The sequence below is a fragment of the Strigops habroptila genome (assembly GCF_004027225.2).
Source record: "Strigops habroptila isolate Jane chromosome 13 unlocalized genomic scaffold, bStrHab1.2.pri S16, whole genome shotgun sequence".
NCBI lineage: Eukaryota > Metazoa > Chordata > Aves > Psittaciformes > Psittacidae > Strigops > Strigops habroptila.
This window is the reverse complement of record NW_022651054.1, coordinates 3,800,938-3,826,721: the sequence shown is the minus strand read 5'-3', so window position 1 is coordinate 3,826,721 and position 25,784 is coordinate 3,800,938. Positions and strand designations below refer to the sequence as shown.

Sequence of the window (25,784 nt, the reverse complement as noted above, 5' to 3'; positions counted from 1 at the left end):
GTCTGTGTGGTGCCTGTAGCTTATGAGAAAACGAAAAGGTCCCATTTCTTACAGATGGCCAAACCGCAACAGGCAGCAGCTCTCAGGTATTCTACTGCTGTAATTACCCTCCAGAAACAAGCCTGTAATACCACCCAATATCCCACATTTTTGTTCTTCCTTAAAGCTTAGCCATTATTTTATAAAAAGAAGGGGGGGTGGGGGGGGGAAGGAGGAGGAACTCACGTAAACCCGATATTTGACATAGGTTGTTAATGTGTTGTGTTACTGCTTTGCTTGCAAATGTCTAATAAATTACAGGAGCTGCATAAAACCCTTACAGGAAACATCAGTCCAAGCGCTGCAAGTTCGCCCTCCCTTGAACGCCACAGAAACAATTGATACAGAATATAATCAAAGTAAAGACTGCTTGAAAGTATTTCAGAAAGTCATCAGACTTCATTATGGATATGATGGTCCTATTTCAAAGGACAAAATGTTAAACTTCTCAAAGACGAAAGAGAGGGGAAAAAGATTTTTCCATTTGTGCAAGAGAAGCGCAGGGGAAACACACAAAACATCCATGATTAAATAAATCTTCCTGTGATTGAAGCTGACTACCATTTTACAATATTAATGCTAATGGATTATCATGCTCTTTGTTTGCATGTTTAACTTCGGTTTCCATAAAACTTGCTTGTACACAGGATCAGAAGAAAATGGCATTTTAAAAACTACAAACAAAACACACACACTAAAAAAGAAAAGGCGAGTTTAAAAGCTACAAAATCAGCAACATACACACAATAATCAGTTTCCAATGTCAGATCAGGAAGTAAGGCAGTAACAGAAAAGATGCATTCTAAAAAGAAAAGACTTTTAGGAAACAGCAAAATTAAAACAGGAGTAGATATGTAAAATAGATGAATGAAGACAACGTCTTCCTGCACCGAGGGAGTTGTTTAAGGAGAAACAGTGTCCGTTTGTGGCCAGCGATAATACTTTCCATTCAATAGAGTTTGCAGCTTGCTGATTCATATGATTGCAGGCTGGCGCCCTGCTGGCGAGCCCCCTCCACTGAAATTAAATCCACTCTCTTCAGTTATAAATTATAATGCTCTATAAACAACACTCCCACTGGGAACAGGGAGAGAGAGAGCGAGCTCTCTGCATAGTCCACTCACTGTTTAATGCTCTGCTCTTCTGCCACAAACAAGGACTGTATGTCTGCCACAGACAGCACTCTTGCTGTAATTTATATACTGTTTGATGTCGAGAGCAGAGAAAGGAAAGTAGGATTGTAATGCGAGTCAAAGAGGAAAAGAAGTTGGAAGTGGGTGAGTGTGCAAGAAAGAGGAAGGATGGAATGCATTTTACGCACATATTTTATAGATACATCACTGTATGTATCTTTGCTGCCTCTTAGGAATTGCCACACACCACACCCCCCCAGAATCTGGAATACCACTTAAACCAAATTAGATGTACATACAGCAGTGTGCGACGCCAGTATCATCCCATATCAATCAGGAGCCATCTACATGACTGAGACTTGAAGTCCATTATTACAGAGAATATAAAAACATTAAAATGATAAGGATTTAACGAAAACTGACAGCAGCCCAGCAACCCACCGCCCAGGCTTGATGTGCTTTTCCTGGAGCCCACTGCACCTCCATCCTGCAGCTGAGGAGGCACATGATGCTGCTGGAGCTATAAGCAGAGCAAGATGCCTGAATCGTGCAGCTTCATGCTTATTCCCAGCTTCTCGACCTGCGTTGGGTAAGGGGGGGAACCATCCTGGCTCTTCTTCATGCTTTTTATTAGTTATTTTTAAATGAACATGCAACAGACGCCCAACTGCTCCTAAAACACACACACACAAATCAGCCTTTTTTTCCTTTTAACCAAATGGATTAAAAAAGGCCAGTGAAAATACTTCTGCTGTGGGAAAGATGTGGATTCCAAGTAAAAAGTATATTATTATCTCTAAGAACAGCCTGTGTTACACAGCAGAGCGGGTACTGGGAAATACCCCATGGGCCAGCAAGAGCTTTGTCAGAAGCATCAAACAGTACAAATTTCAAACCAGAACCCCCTAATTATTGTCATGGAAATTTCTATCTAAATTGTGAGAGAATAACAGAGTATTCAAGCAAAGGGCCATCATGATTGAGATGTCCATCACTTAGGATTCTGATGAATGACTGCAAGTTAGAGACCTGACCGCCTGCCCAAAAAAGCTTGCTTCTGCTAAAACTGGCACACAGCACAGTCATGTACGGGTCTAAAAGTGATTTTTAAGAGTTGTTTAAATAGGACATTGGCCCAATGCTTAATCTTTTTTTTTTTTTTTTTAATAATAATTTTCTTCAATTGTCCCCAAAAACCACCACGATGCTTTTTCTTCTTTTGATATCTTTGGAACCGAGTAGCTTTTGGATTTGGGGGAGGGAGAGAGGGTGAAAGTCTCCTTTACTGTGAGGTTGAACCCTTGTATGTCAAATCTGGCCTGGAGCAAATTTTCACAGCTGAATTATAAACCCTGTAAACAAGGCTTTATGATGGAAATGCTGACACAACCTTAATTACAAACAGCGTGAAGGGGGGGAGGCTCTGTAACACACACTCCTTTTCACTGCAAGTCCTCCAGCATGCCAAACCTGCCATCCAGCGAAACGCAAGTCCTGCTCGTTGTCTCTCCCCCTTAATGCTCAAGCAAGCTTGCTGGGACATTTATATCAAATCTGGTTGCTCAATACTGTCCTCTAGAAAAGAAAAAAAACCCTTGATTTTGTAATAAAAGTATAATGTATAGCTTAAAAATAAATTAAATAAAGGAAACATTAAAAGATAAATGGAGCAGGATGCTCTATGGCTGAGGTAATTTGAGTGGAAAGGGAAGGAGGGAGTTTACATTAATAAATGATTAAAGGCCTTAACGAAGGCCTATCTGGTTGAACAGTGGAGCATACTTCTCCACCTCTCCTCCTTTAGTCCAGCTTTTTTACATTTGTTCTCAATGCTGATCAATATGGTTTTCATTTACTGATTTCCATAATGCCATATGTGATCTGCTAGCCTAACATAATGAAGGCAGAAAGAGAGCTGAAGTCATTTGAACGTTCTCGCTTGCATGTCTGTCGCCAATTTAGAAAATAAATATCTATTGAGAGTTAGAGTTTCCTCCTGTCTAGGAGAAACATGGCAAGATTTGCATATGCAGATTGCAATGCCTTTCTCCCCCCCCCTTTTTTTTCCTATAAAGAGGAATGATATGGAAGAATATCTTCCCCCTGTGTTTTAGTAAGTATGTGCTCTTATAATGAAGAAGAAATATCCTTAAAGTTGAAAAGCGAATGAGAGTCAGTGTCTCCTCTTTGCCCTAGCTGAGACTTGCCCAGCATCCCAACGAAAGCAAAGCTTTTCTGTCTGCTGAGTCACACGGACCCACTGCAGAGAGCCATCAGAGACCACCTTAGTTTGAAAAATAAGAAAGGATGGTCTGTATCAAGCAACATATATTTTCAACATGCCATTGTTTTCACGAGCAGAGTTTAAATCAATATTGGAGAGATATCACATTGTAAACTGAATTCTTCTGCCCCTCTCATAATTGTGAACTATGGTTTATAGCAATGGTGCTGCATCTGTTTAATAAGAAAGCAAGACTTGCAGGTAGCTCTTGTAGAGTTGGATATGGGGCTTCTGCCACCTGTAAAGCTTTGCTGGCATAGGAACAGCATAACAACCATAACTGAATCATAAACATGTAAATGGCTTACAATAGACAAGATGCTAGAGCAGATTTAGAGGTGTCTGGCAGACAATTTAGTTCTTTCAGTCAGATCTTGTAGAAAAGGATGAAACTAGAGGCTTCTCAATACCTTGCCCTTTGGTTGTACTCACTTCCTGTAGTTGCCCAACTTCGTGATTTAATGAATTCTGTTTACAAAGAGTGATCAGTTAAAGAATGTACTTCAGAGTGTCATTATTTGGGCAATTCCATCGTGACCCAAATTCATGATTCTTCACCAGACCAGAAAGATGTGGGGTTTTTGAATTACATTACATCCATTAGCACACAACATTTCCGGACTGCTGTGAATGGTGGCCAGCAACATCCCGAGATGCTCCAGCTGGAGTGCAGAGGTTGGTTTGCTGCGAAGGGAGGATTCTTCCCAGAAGAAGTTTTGCTTTTAATACACAATACAAAACCAGCAAAAGAAGACATGAAAAATTACAGTATGCACTAAATTTAGGATTCAGGGTGCTGCTTTGGCTTTAGAGTTGCGCAAGTAAATTGAGTTGCAGTAGAAAGGTTTCAAAGTTTTGCTGGTCGCTCAGTTGAGTATTGAGCCATAAAAGTATTACTTGAGTTGCTGTTAATAAAACTTGCAGCTCATTAGAGATATCTGACAGTGAGAAATCTATGTAAGTAGGGATTAGTGACTGGTGAGCAAGCTGTCTGTCATAAAGAGACTTCCTTTGAGGTTCGAAAGAGTTTAGTTAACGATTTAAAGATTCTTTCTCATCGTTTTCAGGCATTGCCAACTCTTCATCTACAGGAAAAAAGCTTGAAAAAGCTGTACTTTGTGCACATTTTCCAAGTTCCACAAATTGCTACAGATAGACAATGTAACAATGGAAAAAAAACCCCACTGCTGGATTCTGAGAAGGGATGTCAAAATTAAAATGACATTAAAATTATAAAGGGTCTCCCTCTAGAAGTGAAAAGCAACATTTAAAGAATTTCTTATACTCCTGTTTATCTCGTACTTCTGCATCTCTGTTTACCCAGTGTAACTAATGGTAAGGGATTTCAGCTTTCCAATTATGATATTGCATTGATCTAATTGGGTTTCTGGAGGGCTTCAGGGAATTCCCTGTTTAAAGACTTTGTTCCCACTAAATTAAGAAAGATTTAGAAACATGGCAGCTTCAGAAAGGGGCAAATGAACCTACTGATCCAGAGGTGGAAAAAGAAAAATCTGGAATAAACTTGACTGCAAGCAGCAGAAATACAACCCCCGTACCTTGAGCTGTAAACTCCTTGCAGCAGTCTTACTGGGATTAATAAATCAGAATTGTCGTGAGCCCAAAGAAGAGATGTGAAAGCTCTAATAATTGTCGTGTCCTGTCTAAGAGCATGGAGCAAGCATGGAGCGAGCGCGGAGCGAGCGCTGCCGCCCTCCAATCCACAGCCTGCGATTAACCTCCCGGCCAATTACAGCCTCGTTAGCAAAGCAAACAAGGAATTATTGGCTGTTTAGTCAGGCTTTTCTTCTCCCGCTCTGTCCCCTGGTTCTCATTCTGGTTTTCTCTCCCCTTTTCCTGTTAGGCAAAAAAAAAACCAACCACCCCATCTGCAAACACCTGATATTCATCTGAGTCGCTGCAGTTGTACAGTCTTGTTAAATTGTTACCACCTTTTCCACAAGCAGTTTTGGCAATTAACCTCGTGGTCATACACTTCAAAGGAAACAACTGTTGAGTTTAACCTCCTTGAGCTACCATGGATTCCTTTATGATTTTTCTTCAAACACTTTCATCCGGAACAAAAATGCAGGCTGATAAGATTCGTGTTTATTTTTCTGTTTTGTCAGTTTATTAAGATGACAAATATGTCAACCAGTTACCAGTGTTTTGTGCTCCTCAAAGTATACGCAGAAAGAAGCTGTCCTGGTAATCCACATTTCTAAAGCAGGGTACTCTGCTTACTGGAATCCATGCATTTGATAAATCTGACCCCTGTTTACACGTCTCGTGTTTTTCACAATGCCTAAAAGCTCAGAAAACAGAGAATACAAGTAGAATTAATGCTAAGGACATGAATACCATTAGAAATATATGTATATTTTGTAAAACTCCACCATTACTGAGAGCCAGGACTGCTTTACACAGAAGAAAGCTAAGAATTCCCCCACCTTCAATTAGAATAGCAGTTAGCAAGATGAGGATCTATGTAGTACAAAGTTAACTTTTCCTTCTGTCTCAACTTTTGACTACAACATATATTAATTTACCAGACCATGCAGCTGCTTCTTAAGCAACTGGATAGCTAATGATAGGAAAGTACCAAAGCAAATACTACAGGAGTACAGTCAAATTACTTGGAATGTTGTTCCCCCTCCATTTCCATTCTGATATTATTGCACAGTTTGTCTCCAAGGTAATCAGAAAAATGTAAAAATGGGTTATTCTTAGGAGAAGCTTCCAACAGAGCCAAAGAATACCAAGAAAGTGTTTGAATGACCTTTTGCTACTGCGCGCGCACGCCCCGGCTGTGCTGATGGCTGCGCTGCAGCGGGGAGCATCACTTCTCCCTGCCTGAAAATGGCCTTGGGAGAGAGGGAAAGGCTGGGAGGGAGAAGGAACAAAATATTTGTCTAGGAGAAGAATGTAACAAAAGTTTTGTATTTGTCTTACAGCGCAAAAAGGGGAAGCATTTGGGCAAGCATATGGCATGTGTTTCAGCTTGTGAGGGAGAAAGAAGAGAAAAAAATCAAACATCATGATGTTACGTGCAGTTCAGACCAAATAGAAAACTTATTCTGACTATTCTCATTTGTCAGAGGCTTTTCAAAACTAAGCAGATCTCTCCATAGCTCTAAAATGTCAAAGGAGGAAGTAACCGGTGGGTACTGAGTTTACATTTTAGGCTCTCTTTTAACTGTTTCCACTTTTATTTTTAATATGCTTGTCAACAAAATGAGAAACTCCTTCACTCAGGGGAAAGAAAAAAAAAAGGAAAGAAGAAATTAGCACATTAAATGATACATGGGTCTGGTGCTATGCTGCACAGTTCAGTGAACCCCTGCACAGATCAGCAAGATGGCTGGAAATGTCTCTTTCCGTCTGTTTTTCATCTCGAAAGGCTGTGTACTCAGCAGAGTGTGAAGAGTGCCTCTCTCCCCTCCGACCGCTCTCCTGCTCGCCCCCCCAAAAGCCCCTGCAGCAGAGAACAGGAACTAGAGCAAATGCTTTTGTGAATTAAGAGATCTTGTGAGCGTAAATTTGGTCAGGCTGCTCCTTTCTGCAGGCCAGACCCGGCTGCTGCCCCAGGATGTGAACTGTCAGTTTGCATAGCTGGTGATGAGTTGCAGAACCATCAGTAAAGGTGAAGACGGCAGAAGCAAGAAAGATTCAAGACTGGTGGAAATCATTTCACAAGGAAAATTTCAGCCATCAGTGGGAGGAAGCTTTGAAAAATGCTGCCATTTCCGAGTCAGAACGAAGGAAAAATTAAATTACTGCCGGTGAGGCGAGCCAAAGTCGCATCTTACCCTAGGAAGAGGTTTGATAATGGTAAACATTTGACAGCTGGCCTGAAGTTGTTATCTTGTTCTAACAGTTGTTATAGTCTGAATGAACATTTCTGATAAGAGAACAGAAAGAAAAAACACTAAACCATTTTTAATTTCTTGCTTTCTATATTTTAAGCCGTGCTGCCCAGAGCCAAACAGGTTTAAAGCAGTTTGCCACCATCAATTTGATTAAAGCTTCAGTTTTTACACGAAGCAATGGACTATGGTCTGAAGCTAATGGCAGTACTTCAGCTGAACACCAAGTGCACATAGCAATACCTTAAGAAGCATTTAAAATAACTTGAACCCACTCAATTTTGATATCCCTTAAAGATCCCTTCTCCATTTTGCCAAAAGCAGTTACAAGAATTAACCCTAAATTAGAGCAAAATTGAAAAAATTCATCAATTTCAGTATTTAACTTCAAGATGTACCACAAAACCTTGTTTCCTTATTACTTTACTTCAGGCTGTTGATATACAGCCACAAAACTTTAACTCCCTGCCATCATATAACAAAGAATAATGAGACACCTTAGAAAGGTACCAACCTTGCTTCCACCTGACCAGAGCAATAACAAATGAAAACCAGTTCTGTTGAAGCACAAAAGTATGCTACCTTCACAGAAAATTTAATTACACAGAAGGTTCTTTCTGTGCTCAGTTGTTACTGACAAAGCATGTATTGAAGAGGGAAAGACAGCTCTGCTCTGTACTGCTATTAGCAGCTCCTCCTTTAGACAAATACAGCGTGGATATGGAAAGTACATTACATGTATGTCAACATCAAACTACCATTCTGGCAGTGAAACGTGGGAGTTTCTTATTTTTAACTTTCCTTTTTCTTTCTTAAAATCAGAAATGCATTTCTAAGCCATTTAACTAATGCAGCTTAACCTCACAGAACATACACACTGAACATTTACCTGCCATTAAAAATAATTCCGTTGAGAACGTACCACGGCTATTAAACTCTGTTTAGTAACTTACTGAAATGGACTCTTGGTAAATCTTCCTATCACTGTGTACCTAAACCCCTGCTGCAGAGGCCAGCACACATAACTGGCACAGCTAAAGCGACAGGTACGTTTTCCCTGATGGTAATGATCCCAACTACAGGCACACTGTAACGCTCCAATTAGAACGGCAGAATGCAAAACTTGTTCCTGAGATACATAAATTAACTCCGAAACTCCTTCTGTATCTCCTATATTAACAGGTAGAAAGTGTTTCATTGCTTTTCCAAATGACTCTACCCCATCTTAAAGCAAGACTGTATAAATTGATATTAAAGTATGGTATTTTGAGAATGTTTCAAAGTAAGGTCAAACTCGTATTAAAAACCCTACTAGTGTAGGCTAAAATAACAGTCTGGCCGAGCAGTCTTCGGTGCATCTGGGTTCAATTACCCACTACATCCTTGCTATGTTTTCTACTAGCAAGAACAACGCAAGCAAGGCTTGGAGTTCACGAATAATGTCAAAGTTAGGCTACTCAAAAGAGGAATGAGATAAATCATCCAAATATCACAGCCGCATTGGCAGGCAATTTTTTTCCCCTTTTACTTCATCACTGCTTTCAGGCAGCACCATATTGCATAACAACAAATGAAGGACAAAAGTCCTCACCTCCTGAGGAAGCCTGAACTCAGCTGGAATGTCTGCTCTCTTACACTCTAAAACAGAATTAAAAGCACACGCTAAAAATGATAGGTCAAAAAAAAAGGAGAGGCAAAACCCCAAGCTAATACCGAAGGCAAACAAACATGATTTACCACACTCACCCTGACTGATTTCTTTTTTTGTGTGTTTGACCCTGGAACAATGAGGCTGGATTAACATACGTTATTGGCATTCAACAAGCTGCCGTGAGGAGCAGGAACTGCTCCAGCACCAGCCTTCCACAAAAGAGAAAGCTGCTGGGACACTTGTTGAAATGTTGGTGATTTCCTTTCAAACTAGCTTGATGGTGCCCAAAACCGAGACCGAATACAAGCATCCTGTGTCTTGCTTTCGCGTTGTCGAGCTGGTTAATGAGGATTTAAGCAGCACACTGGGGCTTACCTCAGCAGTGCCCTGGGGTAAAAGGATGCCAGACTGGGAGCAGCCATCTTAAGGATCACATCCAAATCAGGCTTCCACGTCCAATGCAAACAGTTTAAGACAGAAGTTAGACTCTAATGTCACAAGCCCTCCCCGAGCATAGCCGCCAGATCCCTGCTCCTCTCAACCTTTCTGACTAGTCCAAAACTGTGAGATTGTACAACAGTGGCTCTGTCTGCAAAGATAGATGTTCCTCCAGGGAATGCGAAGACTCATTCGCTTCCATCAAGGCCCATGAAAAAAGCAATCGTCAGTAAAGTTGCTCAAAATTATGTATGTTCTGGGAACACTGTATAAAGTATTTTTGAAGCACCATGTTTAGTTCTAAGCATCTCTATATGAAGCATGGTAAAAGCTAGCAATAAATCACTATCATCAAAAATGCGTCTGTTCTGTATGAGGAGTTATTTTATCCCTTCTGTATTCTGTTTGCATCAGAGTAATAACACATTTGCAAAATGATCAATCAGGTTAAATTTAGAGGAAAAAGTGTCTTTAACGCATACAGCATTTGTCAGAACACTTCCAAATTAGAATATACAGATTTTAAATCATGCAATATCCAAATGACACATATTATATATATATATTTATAATAAATTCATCCTGCTGTAACATACCTAATTATATAAGGTCATTTCTTATAGAAAAGCACTAGTATAAAAGTTTCATGCAAGAACAGTCTGGCTGTTTATTAATTTACTATCGCAGATGAGAAGCCCTCCACTGACTGTAACATGGACACATGTAACACACTTCTGCATTCCAGAAAGGCAACCTGCCCAGCCTACAAAACATTAACCAGCAACCAGAACCATGGACCGAAGGGACCTCAAGGGTTAGTCCCTTCCGACATCTGTGTGTAAGGCACCGTCTCCCTATCTCAGCATTTGTCTTGTGCTTACCTGTCTCCCTGGAGACCGGCATTTACAATCAATGCTATAAATACATGGATTAATTAGGCATCTTTTGAGGCAAACCTTCCAAGCTGTCTGCCATTTCACATGTGTTTTAATTTCTGGAACAGAGAATTATCTTGGTTTACAAAGAATAAGAATGCAGCCCTCGGATGGACCAAGCTCAGAGCTACAGCGAGAATGAACCTAGAGGGAAAAACCCCCACCCTTGGAGAGGTCATCAAAGTGCCACGGAATGGCAGATTTTGGCCATGGCAACCTAGACTTTGCTGAGCACTCTCCCACTGGGAAAAAAAAAATAATCTTAACATCACTGTGAACCCCTAACACTGAGACAAATTCAAAATTCCCCAGTAATATCATCCCTTACACAAGACATGGTAATTAAACACTGAGACACACTGTATACAAAACTCCAAAGCAATCACTGTTTTCCTACTGAACACAACGGGAACAACTCTATCCTTAACTATGCAGGGGGAAGAGATGAAGTCTTCTCTCACAAGACAGTTTTAGTACCTGCAGTAAACCTGTTTAAGACTGAATTTACTTCCAGAATTTCAGTCCTTCACTTGCGTGCTGGAATTGGGAGGTATGGCAGAAGGGGGGTTGTGGAGTTTTGCATCTTAGGAAGAACAAAGGGAAGCAACTTCAATACAACCTTTAAACAGACCCACAGGCAGAACTGTCTTCTGTAAAAATTATATTCCTCTGACTACGATGTGTAAGTATCTGTTTTTATCTAATAAAAAGATCCTTTTGAAGTAAGTGGTTCAGTTGGCCTGTGCCAATGCTTGTGTTACTAACCCAGAAGAAAGGCCCGCTGAATACGGTATGCAAAAGCTTTGTCTGATCTGTATCACTTTGAACCATAAAAGCAGCAAGAGTGAAAACAGAAGAGAAGCCAAGTGCTTAATACTGGACAGCGACTTTCTTTAAACCTCTTCTACTTTCTAATTACTAAACACAGTGAATCTCCTGTGTAACAGCAGTGTATGGTAGGTGCATTGACAAACATCCCGAAATCAAGAAAGTGCACTGGGGCTCAGGGGATCCAAGTAAAGCTTTGCCTGCAATTTCAGTTTCTTGCTTTCCAGGATCATTTGTGAAAGGAGATGTAATTAAGGAAGTGTTTTGAGAGGAATCTAAACCCAATATGAAATATACATAATTCCAGGTTATCACCCTGGAAAAAAAAAGCAGAGAATTAGTTAAACGGCACTTCTGTCCGTTTGCATGTTATTTACTACAAAGCAAATACCACTGTAAATGAAAGCCCAAAGACTCTCTTTATAGTTTTCTAAAAATCAGGGATTTTGAAAAATTTATACCAGGCACAGCTCAAGCATGTATGGATTTTTTAAATGAAGTTTCAAAAGTTAACAGTCAATTTTACAGCAGAAAAATGCAAAAGGACTACTAAAACTACTGAGTTTCTTGAAACAGATGTAAAGGATAAGTTTGCCTAGAATTCGGTCAGCATTTCGTAAGTGGCCTTCTATTTTCTAGTGTGTTGTAACTGTTAAGCTGCTATCCTTCACAGAATAGCAGCCATCATTCATGCTGGTATTTATAAAGAATTCATAATGGCAAACTCTTCAGGTATTCTGCCATCACTCTGAAGCATGATGAATTTCAGGATGGTCTTTTGGAAGAGCTTTGGGGAAGAGTAAAGAACCTTATTTCCAGTGCATTAAGAATGACAGTGGGGGTTTTATGTATACTTTTTAACTTTCAAGTTTTCTCTCTTGAGCCTTTAGGGATGTGAGATCCTTTGGATTTTTCCGAGAGAGGTTTGTGTGTCAGAATGGACAACTGTGCTCCCTTGCTTCCATGCAGAAAGACGGTGGTAACTATTTGCCCAAAATCTTAGTCGAAGAGGCCACCGTTCTACTGAGCAACACAGAAATACCAATCCAGGAGATATTATTTGGTTCTGCAACATCTGAGAACACTTGCTTAGATTTGCAGAAGTGCTGCATCACCTAACACAGAATTTTATCAAAAGGAATATAGACCAAGTAATCCTTGTTCTGGATTATCTTTCTGAAGAGTGCCTGCAGATTAAGTACACACAGACTATTACTGAATGGAGGTCTGGCCATTCTGGAATTAGCAAATTATTCTTAAACCCTTTACATGTGATTATGCCTAATGAATAAATAAACACATATTTATGATGGAGATGTTACAGTTCAAAAAAGCAATACAACATCTTTCAGCTACCCTTTCTTAAAACCCTAATATGCTTGTGCATAAATAAAGCCCTTAGCTTGCTTGGGTAGACTCGCACTGAGACGTGCCGATGGTGCTAATTCAGAGCAGAAAACACTCTTATTCCAGGCCACTGCAGTGAAGTGACATTTACCTAATGCAGCTATAAATTTCCTGATAATTAGTGGGCAGCTGATGACGATGCAATCTGACTAGTGCAGCAATGCCAGCCTCAAACTAGCTCTGCAACACCCACTTCATCAGGTTTAAAACCAAAAATTCCCAAAATTCTGCATAGTGCAATGGCTCAAAGATAAAGGCTGGTGCCACTAAAGGTTATACCAGTTGCTGCCACCTTCTAACGTTCCAGACAGTTACCAATGAGACGTAGCTCCTGCCCTTTATACTCATCAGCTTTTTATGGAGAAAACACTCATTATGATGACTTTTCACTTAGCAATACATAATGAACATTGCCTGAATTCTACATGGTTGTGAAGTAAGTTTAGGTAAGTTCACGTGGCTAAACTGATGGAACTTTGAGGTGTACTAAACAGTATCTTCAAAAATATTTTTCAAAAGTTACTTCTAAAGTTTTACAGCCTTTGGGATTCCTTTGCCAGTTTTGAAAATTTTGCTGTCGTTTGGAATCTCACAGCTGAGTAGTTGAGCAACTCCTTAAAAAATACATCACTAAATCATGTACAATCTTTCCCCTATCACAAAGGGTACAGTCCCCAATGTTGTTTCATTCTGTGTCACTACCACACAAAATAATCCAGTTCGACAAAAACCATATTAAGGAACCTTAATTTTTGTTTTGTTTTCAAAACTAATGCAGGACAATGTTTACATTCTTTGGAAGTATAAGACTGATTAAATAGTAGCCTTAGATGTCCTAGTACAGTAAGTTTATTTAACACTTCAAGAACTACTATGGAAGTTGTAAGTAGATTCTCAGACAGAGAGAAAACACAGACCCATCCTTTAAAATACTTTCTCAAAACAATCTTTGACCTTTTAGGTGCATCATGAACGAGTCCAGTCAATCAGAGAAAACCCTTCTCCCTGTTCTTTTCTTGGATGAGCTGGTTCTTTATCACACTGTTTTAGAAAGAGAACCTTGCTGCACGATAGGTTAGAATATTGTTTGAAAGCAAAGCATAAGACAAACTTTCAAGAGAAAGTAAACATTTGGAAAGTACCCTGCAATTACCATTGAATGCAAAGGGCCATCCACACATTTTCACCGCTCAGGAAGTGCTCAGCTCACAACTTGCTTCCTGAAGGAAGGGAATGACAAATGCTAGGAAATCTGTGAGGATGGCACAGGAGCACTGCCCACTTTCATTAGTGCTTCCTTCTCTGAGGTGCTCATCAGACTTATCCATTCAAGCTGCAAGATCACAGTCAAGAGTTTCCCAACTGCACTTTGCTTTTGGTTTTGCATATCATTTTCAGCTAACCAAGCTCAGCAAGTAGTGATGAACAGGTCACACTTTACTGGTTGCAAGTGGAGTACCACAGAGGGCTGTCCTGGGACACGTCCTCTTTACTGTCTTCATCACTGACTTGGAAGAAGCAACCGTCACGTTTACAGAGGACACCAAACTGGGAGGATGTGTTGAAGCACTCAAGAGCACGGCTGCCATTCAGGGGGACTTGGAGAAATAGGCTGACAGAAAGTTGGTGAAACTCAACAAGGACAAGTACAAAGTCTTGCACCTTACAAAGAAGAGCTCCATGCAGCAACACCAGCTCCTGTTTAGAAGCTGGCTCCTGCACCACACCTGGTCAGCGTGCGGAGACCACCGGTGCCTTGGGCATGCCAGTTGGGTGCCAGTCACTGGTTCATTAATAAATACTCCTATAGCGGATATATCTCCTCTCCTGATCAACAGCATCCTCACGTGAGCACAAATCTGACAAGAAAGTAATTGCAGAGATTAGGATGGATTTTAATAGGCCTCCCTAATCCCTGCATGCATAGTACAAAGCCCAATAAAGCCAGGGCATGTTTTTCCACGTACTCAGCTTTTTAGTTCATACACTAATTATAGCCCATGTTGATCTTTAAAACTGGAAAAAGCACAGAATTTTAAAAACTACAATAGGGCAAAATCATTACCTTTATTTTTGTTTTGAATTCCTAGGCAATAGAAGTGTTGGACCATCTAGATCCTACCAATATGCTTTTGAAATCTGACTTTAGTTACACGTCCAACACTAGATAGGAACTTTCTGACCTCTCTCTGATTTAAAGCTTGGTTGTAAGCATTACTTTTTGTCATTCTTTTTCCTTATTAAAAAGGGCAGTGTGGAAAAAAGATGATTAAAGGTATCAAACAAACACCAAACCTCATGTGAATGGACTGTTGGAAAATAAAGTACGATTTAATGATGTGAGAAATTAGATGAAACTGTCAAGTTTAAAGAATCTTAAAATGGTTAACAGGTCAAAACATAAAAACTTCTTTATGTATAGAGTGGATATAAAGGGAACATGGTAAGTATCTGCCAAGGGTTAATTGCAACCCTGCATGAAAAGCAGTTAACAAGTGAGAGTTAGAACACCCAGGAGGAAAAGAAAAATTTTTCCAGTGCCATGAGAAATAAACAACAAGGGGGAAATATTTCCTTTGGCCACTGTTACCTCCTCTCCAAAAGCTCAGAGGAGCAGTGGGAATGCCAAGGCCTGGTTTGCTCTTGACTCCCTCTGAAACATTTGTCTTCATTACCACTCTTTTTAATCAGGGCTCCTTCATGAGTGTTTCTGCTCAGCCCCCAAGGGGCAACTCTCGGCTGCGATAAATCAGCATCCATACCGCAAGTCACTAATCAGCACTCTCAGGGAAAGAATAACAGTGAAGTGCAGACCACTAAAGGCTTGGAGAAACCTGAAGGCTTAGTGGCCTCAAGGAAGAACGGCCTACATAAAAATAAGAAGTCAGTGAACCATCGCTACCTTCTAGGCTTAGCAGGACTTGCATTCAGAGATATTATTTAAAAGCTTCTTGCACACAAATTGTTCTCACTGTGTAAAGGGTACTTTATTGATAAAGAGGAACCGCGCCATCACCCTTGAGCTTGGTTCAACTAATTCAGTTTATTTCACTTCTACTAGAAAGCATTCAAGGAAACAAACTTGGTAATGGATACCTAGTGCTGCCATCCTGCAATTACTGGAGAAAAACATCAGTCTGTAACAAAATTGAAAGAAGAAGAAAGGGAAATGGATAGAAGATAACACATTCCCAAGACACCTCCTATATTATTGCAATGGAAGAGGAAAGTATTTTGTCAGTTTCCTTTGTTTTAAAAGGGTATTTATAAACACAACTGAACAGATGCCATCTTAAAAGGAAAATATCTGCATAGGTTATCTGTACTCAGGGCCATCTCCCTGCAACCGATCCCTTTAAAACTACTGCGTGATGTTCCAACTGCAGAAACAATTAATATTTCAATAGTCATTATTATTCCTTAAAATTGTCCAAATTCCCAAGTCTGCATTAGTGCTTGCCAAACACATCACAGAAAAAAAGCTGAATGCACACCCAAAACCTTTCGACTTTTTCCCCAAGCAGCTTGGATGCCAGGACCACTATGAAATAACTGTGAGCTGTAAAACCGTACTAAGTATTGGCATTCAAATTAGCAAACTAAGCATCCTCCTATCCAATAGCTGTTAAACAAAAATCCCAGAGCAAGCTTTTCCACAACCACAATTGCAGCCATCCACAATTTTTTCCCCGTTAAGACTCATCTCTATGGCACCTGGAAACCTGGCCCATGTAGATAAAGCGATTATGGCCATACATGGAAAGATCACAGAGAAAGAAGAATCTTCCACCCTTCCCACTTCCAAAGCTCAGGAAGGTCCAGAAATCACATCCATCCAGCGAGCAGACTCCAGCTCTGAAATTGAGCATTACTGTAGAAAAACCTTCTACCATCCTAAGCCAAGAAACCAGAATTATTTACTGTTGTCTATTTTTTTTGCCCCCCTTGAAGTTTTGGACTATATAATCTGCAGAACAGCCTCAGTTAGAGCTGGGACGTAAGGAAGGGCACCTGCAAATGCTTCAACATGGCACAAATTTTGAGGTGTCTTGCATGTGCTCCAGTGTCCGGTATTTCTATGGCATGATGTATAGACATAGCTTCTGTGTCTCATGGGAGTTTTAACACAGCTTTGGATCCTGGGTTTAACTCTGATTTAAATTAAGAAAGGATAACCATCCTGTGCTTTAGCAGCAGTGGGCTTCATTGCTTTGCAAGTGTTCCATTAGCAGAGGGCCTCTGTCAGGTTATTAACTGGCTTCCTCAGGACTTGGAGGGGGCAGGACCCACAGAATCATAGAATTGTTTAGGTTGGCAAAGACCTTTAAGATCATCAAGTCCAATCATTAACCCAGCACTGCCAAGTCTACCACTAAACCTAATATCTCTAAGTGCCACATTACACATCTTTTAAATACCTCCAGGGATGGTACTAAGTAGTAATAGATGGTAGTAAGACCCATATTGCTCTGGGCATGACCTCTGCCAAACTGTAAAGCACCAATAGGATAGAGCAGCTTCTGACCAAAGGTTCAATCCTGAACACCAAACAGCAAGGAAGGAAAGAGCTATAACCTTTGCTATTAACTCATCATGAACTTCTGAAGGGTTCTAGGCTCACACTCAGGCTTATTACACTTAAAGGGGTTACCATGAGCAACATAAAAACATTTACTACTTCATGTTAATCAAAATACAAGTAAATAATCTGCTAATGATGCTTACTAATTAATATGCATTTGATTTTTTAAGTTACCTAATTAGACAATTTCAGATTGTTTAGAAGGAGCATACAGGATTCAGTTTAGGTAGGCACAATCTGCTCAGAAGTCAAATCTTCTGAGCACTATAAATAGGTGGTTTAGTAAAGTTAGAGATGGGTTATATTAGAAGAGCTGCTAAACCGGAGCATGGAATGCAACAAAAATATTCTCTACATCAGTCGTGCTCCTTTACTTCAAAGAATTCAATATACTTCAGTGTTCCTTTCTAAAAGATGAAAATTGTCATTTAAGTTGTCTGGTCCCACTCCACTTAAATGATCCTTTAATTTCCTTTCTTATTTCTAAGCCCTCAGGTGGCTAGTGCAACGCTATCTGCCCTTGGTTGCATGTAAAGTTCACAGCTCCTTGCCTGATCTCATGATCCTCTCTCAAAACAGCACTTTCAGAAGCGTTTCCTGTCTAGCTCTGCCTTGCGTGATGTGCTCCTTGGCTGAATCAGCTGCCAGACTAAATCCCTTTCGTGGAAAGCCGGAGGAAACTCGGCGCGGCCCCTTCCCCCTCCACCTAGGGCCTGACATCCGGAACTGTCTTAGGAAGTACTATAATGGTTACCAAATTTTTGGGAACTGCCTTAGCTTTTCTGAGCTAAACATATGTTTAGTACAGGCAGCATCCACCGTCACCACTTGACCTTGTGGCAGCCTTTGAGTTGCTGATTTTTCTTTCTCCTTTTTTTTCTCCTTGAAAAAACAAGAAAACTTTTACCAGATAACACATGATGTAAATGCAAAATTATGTTGTGAAATGACTGCAAACATGCTGTTTTCCAGATGTTTGACGAGACAGTAAAGAAACAGCACAAAAAAGGGTCAGCAGTTTCCGTCAGAGACTCTGCTGGGTTCCACATGAAAAAAACCCAAACCCCGACATTCAGATCTCATAAATTCTAGGGACTCCGCACAGCTGTCAAGCTATTTAGACTTTAGAAATAAAATGCAAGGTTCCTCTGTCATCTGCCAAATTTCACTCCATCGATAGGTGGTTAAAACATGTTTGACTGTTAACATTCTACAAATTTCCTAAAACCATTATTACCTCAAATGAAAGGGACTGCCTGGGAATCGCTGCTCCTGGTAGAAGCCGAGGTAAGCATCCTCTGTCTGCTTAAAAACACACATCTTCCCTGAACCACACAAAACCAAAACTTTGCAGGAGAAAACGATCAAAAAGAACTGGATGAAGAGATGAAAGAAAGCAGTAGCTATCAGGCACTTCCCCTTATCCCCACCATGCCAAGAATGACCAATACTATTGCCACAAGGATTATCAGCTTTTATTTGTCATCATTAATCCCTGCTGGTGTCAGAAGGACAGACAGATCGCCCTGTTGATCATGAATACTGCTACCAGTACGGGGCTCAGGAAGCTGCAGAGAAGCAGACATGTTTGCATGAATCCATCAGGATTGGTAGGGCTGGAATTTCATTTCTTTCCAATTCTACTTCCTCTCTCAGGACACAAAGCTGTCCTTTCGGATGAGACCATCAGAAGCAGCAACTATAAGACTATTCTTGCGATGCTTTTCTTTGGTTCCCTTCTCTACTCAAGCAATTTCTACTGAGTCCATCACTTGCGATGGGCTAGGTGATACATTTTACAGAAACAGGATGAATTAATCTTGAATTTCTGCATGTTTGTACATAGGAAAACACAAACCGTAATTTACAGACAGCTCTGCCAAAATGGAAACTATGGTTTCAGACCCACTCATTTGTTAGTGTGTGATCCATTCAGTTTAGGATCACTTCAAACGCCTTTTAAAGACATGTGGCTTAGTCCTACTCTGTGATGTTTACAAGGTCGCCTACAGCTTCCTCACACAGCTAAGGGGAGTATCATCAGGCTCCTGCACTGAAACCAGCACAGGGAATACCACAGCTTGTGTGCAAACTCACATCCTGCAGGTTCCGGACGCAAGAAAAGACACCCCATGAAGATGTCCTACACAAGAACACCGACTGGCGTGATCATAGTGAATTATGTTACGTCTTTATGTGAAAACAACCACCACCACTGCAAACATTTTAAGTTGAGACAGAGCTACTCTGAAACTGCTCTTTCTGTTCTAGCTTCACTAATCAATTCCCCCGCAGACAAACCCCAAGTCTACAGTGAACTAATTCACTGCATTCAGCAGCAAGTAATAGCCAGTAGTTGGCAGCACCGTCCCTCTACCTCAGCCACAAGCCTTGAGGAAATCTCCCCTGGCTGGCAGAAAACTGCATCTAATGGTATGTTTAGAACATTTTTGTTCTCTGCAGTAATCAGGATAAAAAGTTAGTGTGCTCTGCCTGCCTCCCTGTCACAGCAGGAGGCTTGTCTTCCAGGAAAGCCTGACAGAAAAGATGAGCTGGATTTCCCTGTGTTACTGACTCAGGAAAATCCCTGGCTTGCCTTTTTCTGCATTATCACAGCATTAAAATATTGCATGAATTGAAATACACAATTTTATTTACAGTGAAGGAAATAATTCATTCGGTTGTGAAAGAGTTAATAAGGAAGAAAATCACACACAGTGCGTGTTAAAGGTTAGAGGAATAATCAGTCATTTGAAAAACACTACATAAACATTTTTCCGGATGCAATTTTCAGTCCAAGGATACATTTCCCAGTAGAAATCAGCAGCTAAAAAGGAAATCATTTAGTCTCCATAAGTGCCAAATTGTATCCTGATTTTTCCTGGTCTGGCTCGACTTTCAAAACTAGTGGTTCAACTTCTGCAATCTTTCACCCAATGACTATATAAACACATCCTTATAAGACAGACATAATCCTTGGGTGGGCCAATTTATGTTGGATTATGAAAATACTTAAAGTACAGAATCGTATAATGACTGTTGTCCTTTGGTTTTCACTAAACGGAAAAAACCCCCTTCTAATACAGACATTCTACACGGTTTCAAAAGGCGATCCGTGACATTCTTCTTTTGCAACTGTGTCAACATCTTTTGAAAGTAATTAGGTACCACTAAATTTATTATTAGTTATCACAAGCTCTATTTTAATGACACCTAATGTGACACGTATCTATTTTGAGCTTTCACATGCAGAAAAAGAATACAAATCCCTGGCAAATCGTCTGCATAGCGACGTGGTGAGTTACCGCCCAGCACGAGCGCACGCTGCGCCGCACGATTGGAGTGAATTAAGTTGTTACACACACCAGCCAGAAAAACAATTCTCACTCAAAAATACTTTGGCTACTCTCTGTTTGGTTAAAGGTTATATAAATAGTAGCTTTACGAAGGATAAAACAATCTCCATACAAAGCAAACAAATTCATTTGTAATTTATTGCTGGCCGATACACATATACACATACCCATGTATAAATGTATACTCGCAAAAAATTATCTGTTCCTGCACATTTCTGCTTTCAGCAATGTCATGAAGAAACAATGGAAACTTTTATTCTTCATGGAAAGGTAAATTCTGTTTTTTCGCTTCCCTGTGAAACTCTAGAGTTTTTACAGGCAACTACAAAAGACAGCGTGCTAAAGCCAACAGTATCCTATCTTCAACACTTACCATGTGGTGGAAGAGAACTTTCCTTTTCCTCCAATGTATAAAGTTATGTGAAAGAAGACATTTTTCTAGTCTACAGAGAGTAAAGAATAAATTATAGTGATAAGATCTGGAAAAGTTTGGTTGGAAGTTAAGAGATTTTCACATCTGTGTCTACACATCCACGTCTTGGGAATAATGTATCTTGAGTACCAGTCACATAAAAATGCAAGAAATTGTTCCTCTCTCAAACGTAGCAAAACCATTCATTGTACTTATGTCTACGCTTTGACTGGTAGCTTACAACAGGGATCTGAGCTAGCAAACTCAAAATTTTCCCCTAATTTAAAATACTATTTAATGTGTGGATGCATTAAAAAATACATAAATACTAACATACACACAATTTAATTCACCATGACATTATTCCCTCTTTGAGCCTGAATAAGTTAATTTATTCATGCTGTTCAAACATAAACTGAGTGATACTGCAGCCAATCTGCACATAATACCACAACAAGCCTGATTTATATCCCTGAAGTCAATGACCATCTTTCCCTCAGTTTCTTAGGGCTTTGGATTCACTTCCACTACTTTTCCAGGTGGATCCTTATGTTATGTTATGAACAACAGCCCAATCTCATGTCAACAACATCTGAGAAATTACTCCTCTTTTATTTAAATGACAGTGGTAACGGTACAGCCTTTCACAAACCTCATAGAGACTTGCGCAGAACACGTGCACACATCATGCAAGAGGAATACAAGAAAGTGCACTGTTTGCAACGCTTTCCTGAAGCTTTCTGTGTCAGCTCAAGATGAGAATGACTGGGACAAAAAAACCAAGATGATGTGCAGCCTAACCCTGGTATGAACACTGCCTTCTTTTGTAGTGCAGCCACTCAGAGCACATAAACATAACATACACCTTAACACGCCACTCCCCAGTTTTACTCCCATGAAACAAAAAGACATAGAATGAAATAATTTAAACTATTAACTCTTAACACTTTTCTTCAATTGCCTCATATAATGTATGATCTATTTCAATGGAAAATTACACTAAGAACCCCTCACTCATAGAATGATAATAATACAAAAAAGCATATTCCACAAAACAGCGAAAAGCAACCACGCACAACACACACCGAGGTCCTCCAACTATGAGGACTTAAGTGCCATTGGGTGCGAGTATCTCAGATGCCCACATTATCCTACTTTTTGACAGGACAAAGCATTTAGATTCAATAGGGCAGGATTGTACCAGATGCACTAAGAAAGCCCCAGCACCTCTTTGAACCACGGAAGAAAAGTTTTTGTTTAAAATCAAGAATTTCTGGTTGACATATTTCGCGTTCCTTTCTGATTTAAAACACCCTGCTATGAAAGCTACCATTATTTAGAAGTGAAGAAAGAAAAGGGAATTTGCCCCATTTCTCCCCACTCCTCACTCTGCTATTGTCCCCCGTATCTATTTCCAGGAAGCCATATTCATTAGGGTTAATCTGCCTACTAAATGAATAAACAAAGGATTTCTCTGTCACTGAGAAGCCAGGTGAGCCGATATCATCTTCTAACACAGAAAATCATCTGCACAAATACAGCGCAGGAAATTACCTGCTGCAATCCCACACCTGGGATCATTTGGCAAGTAGCTTAGAAATGTTGAGTAGATGACTGAAATCAAACTAATTATGTTGGGGTTTTTTAATGCAGATCTTCCATCAGTAGAAAAAAGGCCTTTCTAAAAATGTAATGTAAAAAGGTCTCAAATATCTTGGCTTACTACACTTACTAGTATTTCAGAAAAGTTCCTCATATGAGGAAATGTTACACAGATTTGTATAATCACAGCATGCTGCTTACTTACTAATGACAGTTACCTACGGCTGTGCCCAGCAGACCACGTGGCTGTGCATTGCAACAACATAAAAGTTTACAAATTGTTCTTGAAAGAATCTAATGAAAGATACAGAAAAAAAGATCTAATTGAGCTGCAAGAAAAACTGACATAAATACAGCACCTACTATGATAATCTAAACCTATGCAGGAATTCCTTGCACGGACCTAACCAAGCGCTGCTGGTTTGCACACTTCTGGCAGACATCATGGAAGATGCAGAGCTTCAGTAATGTTCTGTGTGTTCTGAGCTGACACCTGAAGGATGAGCTGCTTGTGTAGAAGCAAATACTGAGAGATATGAAGAGAGGTTGGGGGTAATTACCAAAACCCATGAAGATTACACAGGAACAGGCATTCAAATGCTCAGACGCAAGTGTGTGAACCTTGCCCATATTACGGCAGAAGAAGAGCCCACACAGGATTGATTAGTACAGAAAACGCTGTGACAAAAGAGAAAGATGTGCTCAGCGGCTGCGATTGGGACCCGTGGAGGCAAGAAATTACTTTGAGTATCACAGGAACAAGAATGGGAGAGGTCAGGACTCAGGAAAAGAAAGGAGTCACACCTGGATAGAAACACATAGGCACGAAACCCAAAGTTCACGGCTCGGCAATGCTGTGGAGGAAGAAAGGCCAGGATTTGAAGCTGGCCCGGATGAATGGTGCTCCCAGAGCTACAGAGCAAAAGGCTCCCTTCCCTCCTGCAAACACGGATTCTTTTTGATGTTCCTTATACAGCGGGCAAGAAGAGATAAATTAAAATTGAGAACCTAGAGAGGTCTTTGATCCTATTGCCTGGAAATATGTACAAGAATATTTTCTCCAGACGTACTTTTGCTATATATGGAAACCAAATGCTGACTAATCATATAAACCTTATGGTGCCTAAGCACAGCTGTAATCTGCAGCAGAATGCTATCACAACGGCAAAGGAAAATGTGGAAAACTAAGAAGTTAGCTGTGGTGCTGAGAAAGAGGAGAAAATGGTGATCAAAGGCACTGGAGGCCAGATTAGACAAGAGGGAGAGTTTCTAGCTGGTTAGCTTTTAAGACACAAGTGACATATTTATGACTTATTCTTGTATTACTGAACTTTAACAGTCCAAGTAATGATTATCCATTTTCCAAGTTTATGGAAAAATGATACTATACAAGACCTGCTGACTCAGGACAATGGTACTAGGATACAAAAGTCTGAATTTTGGTTTATTGGTTTATAGATAGTGACATTTCTGAGCAAAACAACCTCAAGATAAGCCTCTACAATACTACTATTTTCTCTTTAAATTGCTTATTTTGTTCAAAACATGTTCCTTTAGGATACATTAGTCAACCTGAGTGACCACAACAATGTGTGAAAATCCAGTAGTTTTCCCACAGTGTGGTTTGGAAGTCCATGTTACATTGTCTTGGTTACACTGATCATCTGAGGAACATCTCACCAAGATACCACCGGAATCCGACCACCTTACATTTGCTTTCCAGCGGCATATTAAAGATACCACCTAAGTTCCAGATAACTAATGCAGGTACTTGTTGTTCTTTGTGAAATTTGAGAGTAAGGCAATATGGAATACAGAGCATCCGAGTCCATGTTTATTACTAGAGTTCATCATTTACTGAATTCCCAGTACAAGCAATGGGAGAATTACAAACTCAAACAGCAACAGTTCTTGCTTTTCAGTTCTCTTAAAGTGCTCATCAGTATGGCATACCTAACTAGTGCTTTCAATAGGTGTTAAAAATGCCTCCACTGTAATGCAGTAAATGCATTATGAACAGGCAAAGGCAAGTGGCTATAGTTTAGAAGCACAAAGGTGAGATAATGGCCTTCCACATCACTGAACTGTCACCCTTGTTTAGCATAAAGCATGGCATCTGGAGATTTCAAATCATACAGCCGTTTAAAAATATATAGAATGTTAAATTAAATGACAAACATGAGACATGTCACCTTTTAGAGGCAGAAATGTAAAACCAAAGCATATGTTCTTCAACTGTATTTGCTTCAGGATCAGCAATATTTTTGTAACCTCATTAGTTTCTTGACTTGGTTTTAAACATGGAAGGATGGATATACAAATAAGTTAGAGGTCCTCCACGTGACATCCTCAATTATAAGTCAATCTTTACTAGCAAAATAAATGAAGAACTCTGGGTTTAACTCTTACAAAGAGTCTGGAAGGTGGAGACCACAAGGAAGAATTTCTGCGGGCTGTTAGGATGAAAGTCACTCTGTATTTTGAGCTCTGAATCGAAGAGGCATGAATAAATATCTAACTTTCAAATCTACTTTTACAAACAAATTCTGTGGCCTCTACACGTGCTGAACTCTCACTGACAATCCCAGGTGGTTAGCACACAGAAATGGGCCCAGGCTCAGCTCCCCTGATGAAGGGAGACGTCTGCAAGTGGTTTATCTGTCCTTACGTGGCATGGAGCCCAAGCTAATAAACTGTAGCTGGCTCTGTGCAGATCCTGCTCGGGTCTCTGCACCGTGGTCTTGTCACAGTTATGGTGGGCAAGTGCCGTACTGAGACCACCAGGCAGCTCTGCAGGGAGCCAGCCCATGGGTGGCACAGCCAGGGCCAAGGAGAAGGTGACAAACTCCTGGAGCATCTCTCAGCTATGTCTGCACAGTGCTTCTGCTCTCCCCTCCACAGCCCAGCTCCCCGGCTCCCTCGCACATAGAGAGCAGGCTGTGTGTACACCCTCACCTGCATTAGAGGCTGCTACCCCTCATCTGACATATCACTGCGCTTCTGTCACATTACATCGCTTTAGAACACACGTTCAGCACTTCGTGGCATGCAGTCTTTCGCTGAAGGGTTATTGAAAGGCTATAACTAGGCCAATAAAGTTGAATTTTATTTGTCCCCTCATAGGAATGGGGAAGCAGTGCCTGCTGATGACATTAAACAAAACATTATACCCACAATTCAAATTCAAATTCTTTTTCAGCTACCTGCTATATAAGAGGATCAGTTAAAAGTTGACTACTTAACACACAGCA

General features: G+C 40.3%; 1 protein-coding gene across 16 annotated transcripts in view; it reads right to left on the bottom strand.

Annotated features, from left to right (window-relative positions):
- Window positions 1-25,784, bottom strand: part of BCAS3 (BCAS3 microtubule associated cell migration factor) — a 364,101-nt gene that overhangs the window by 153,230 nt on the left and 185,087 nt on the right. The gene's annotated exons all lie outside the window — the stretch shown is intronic.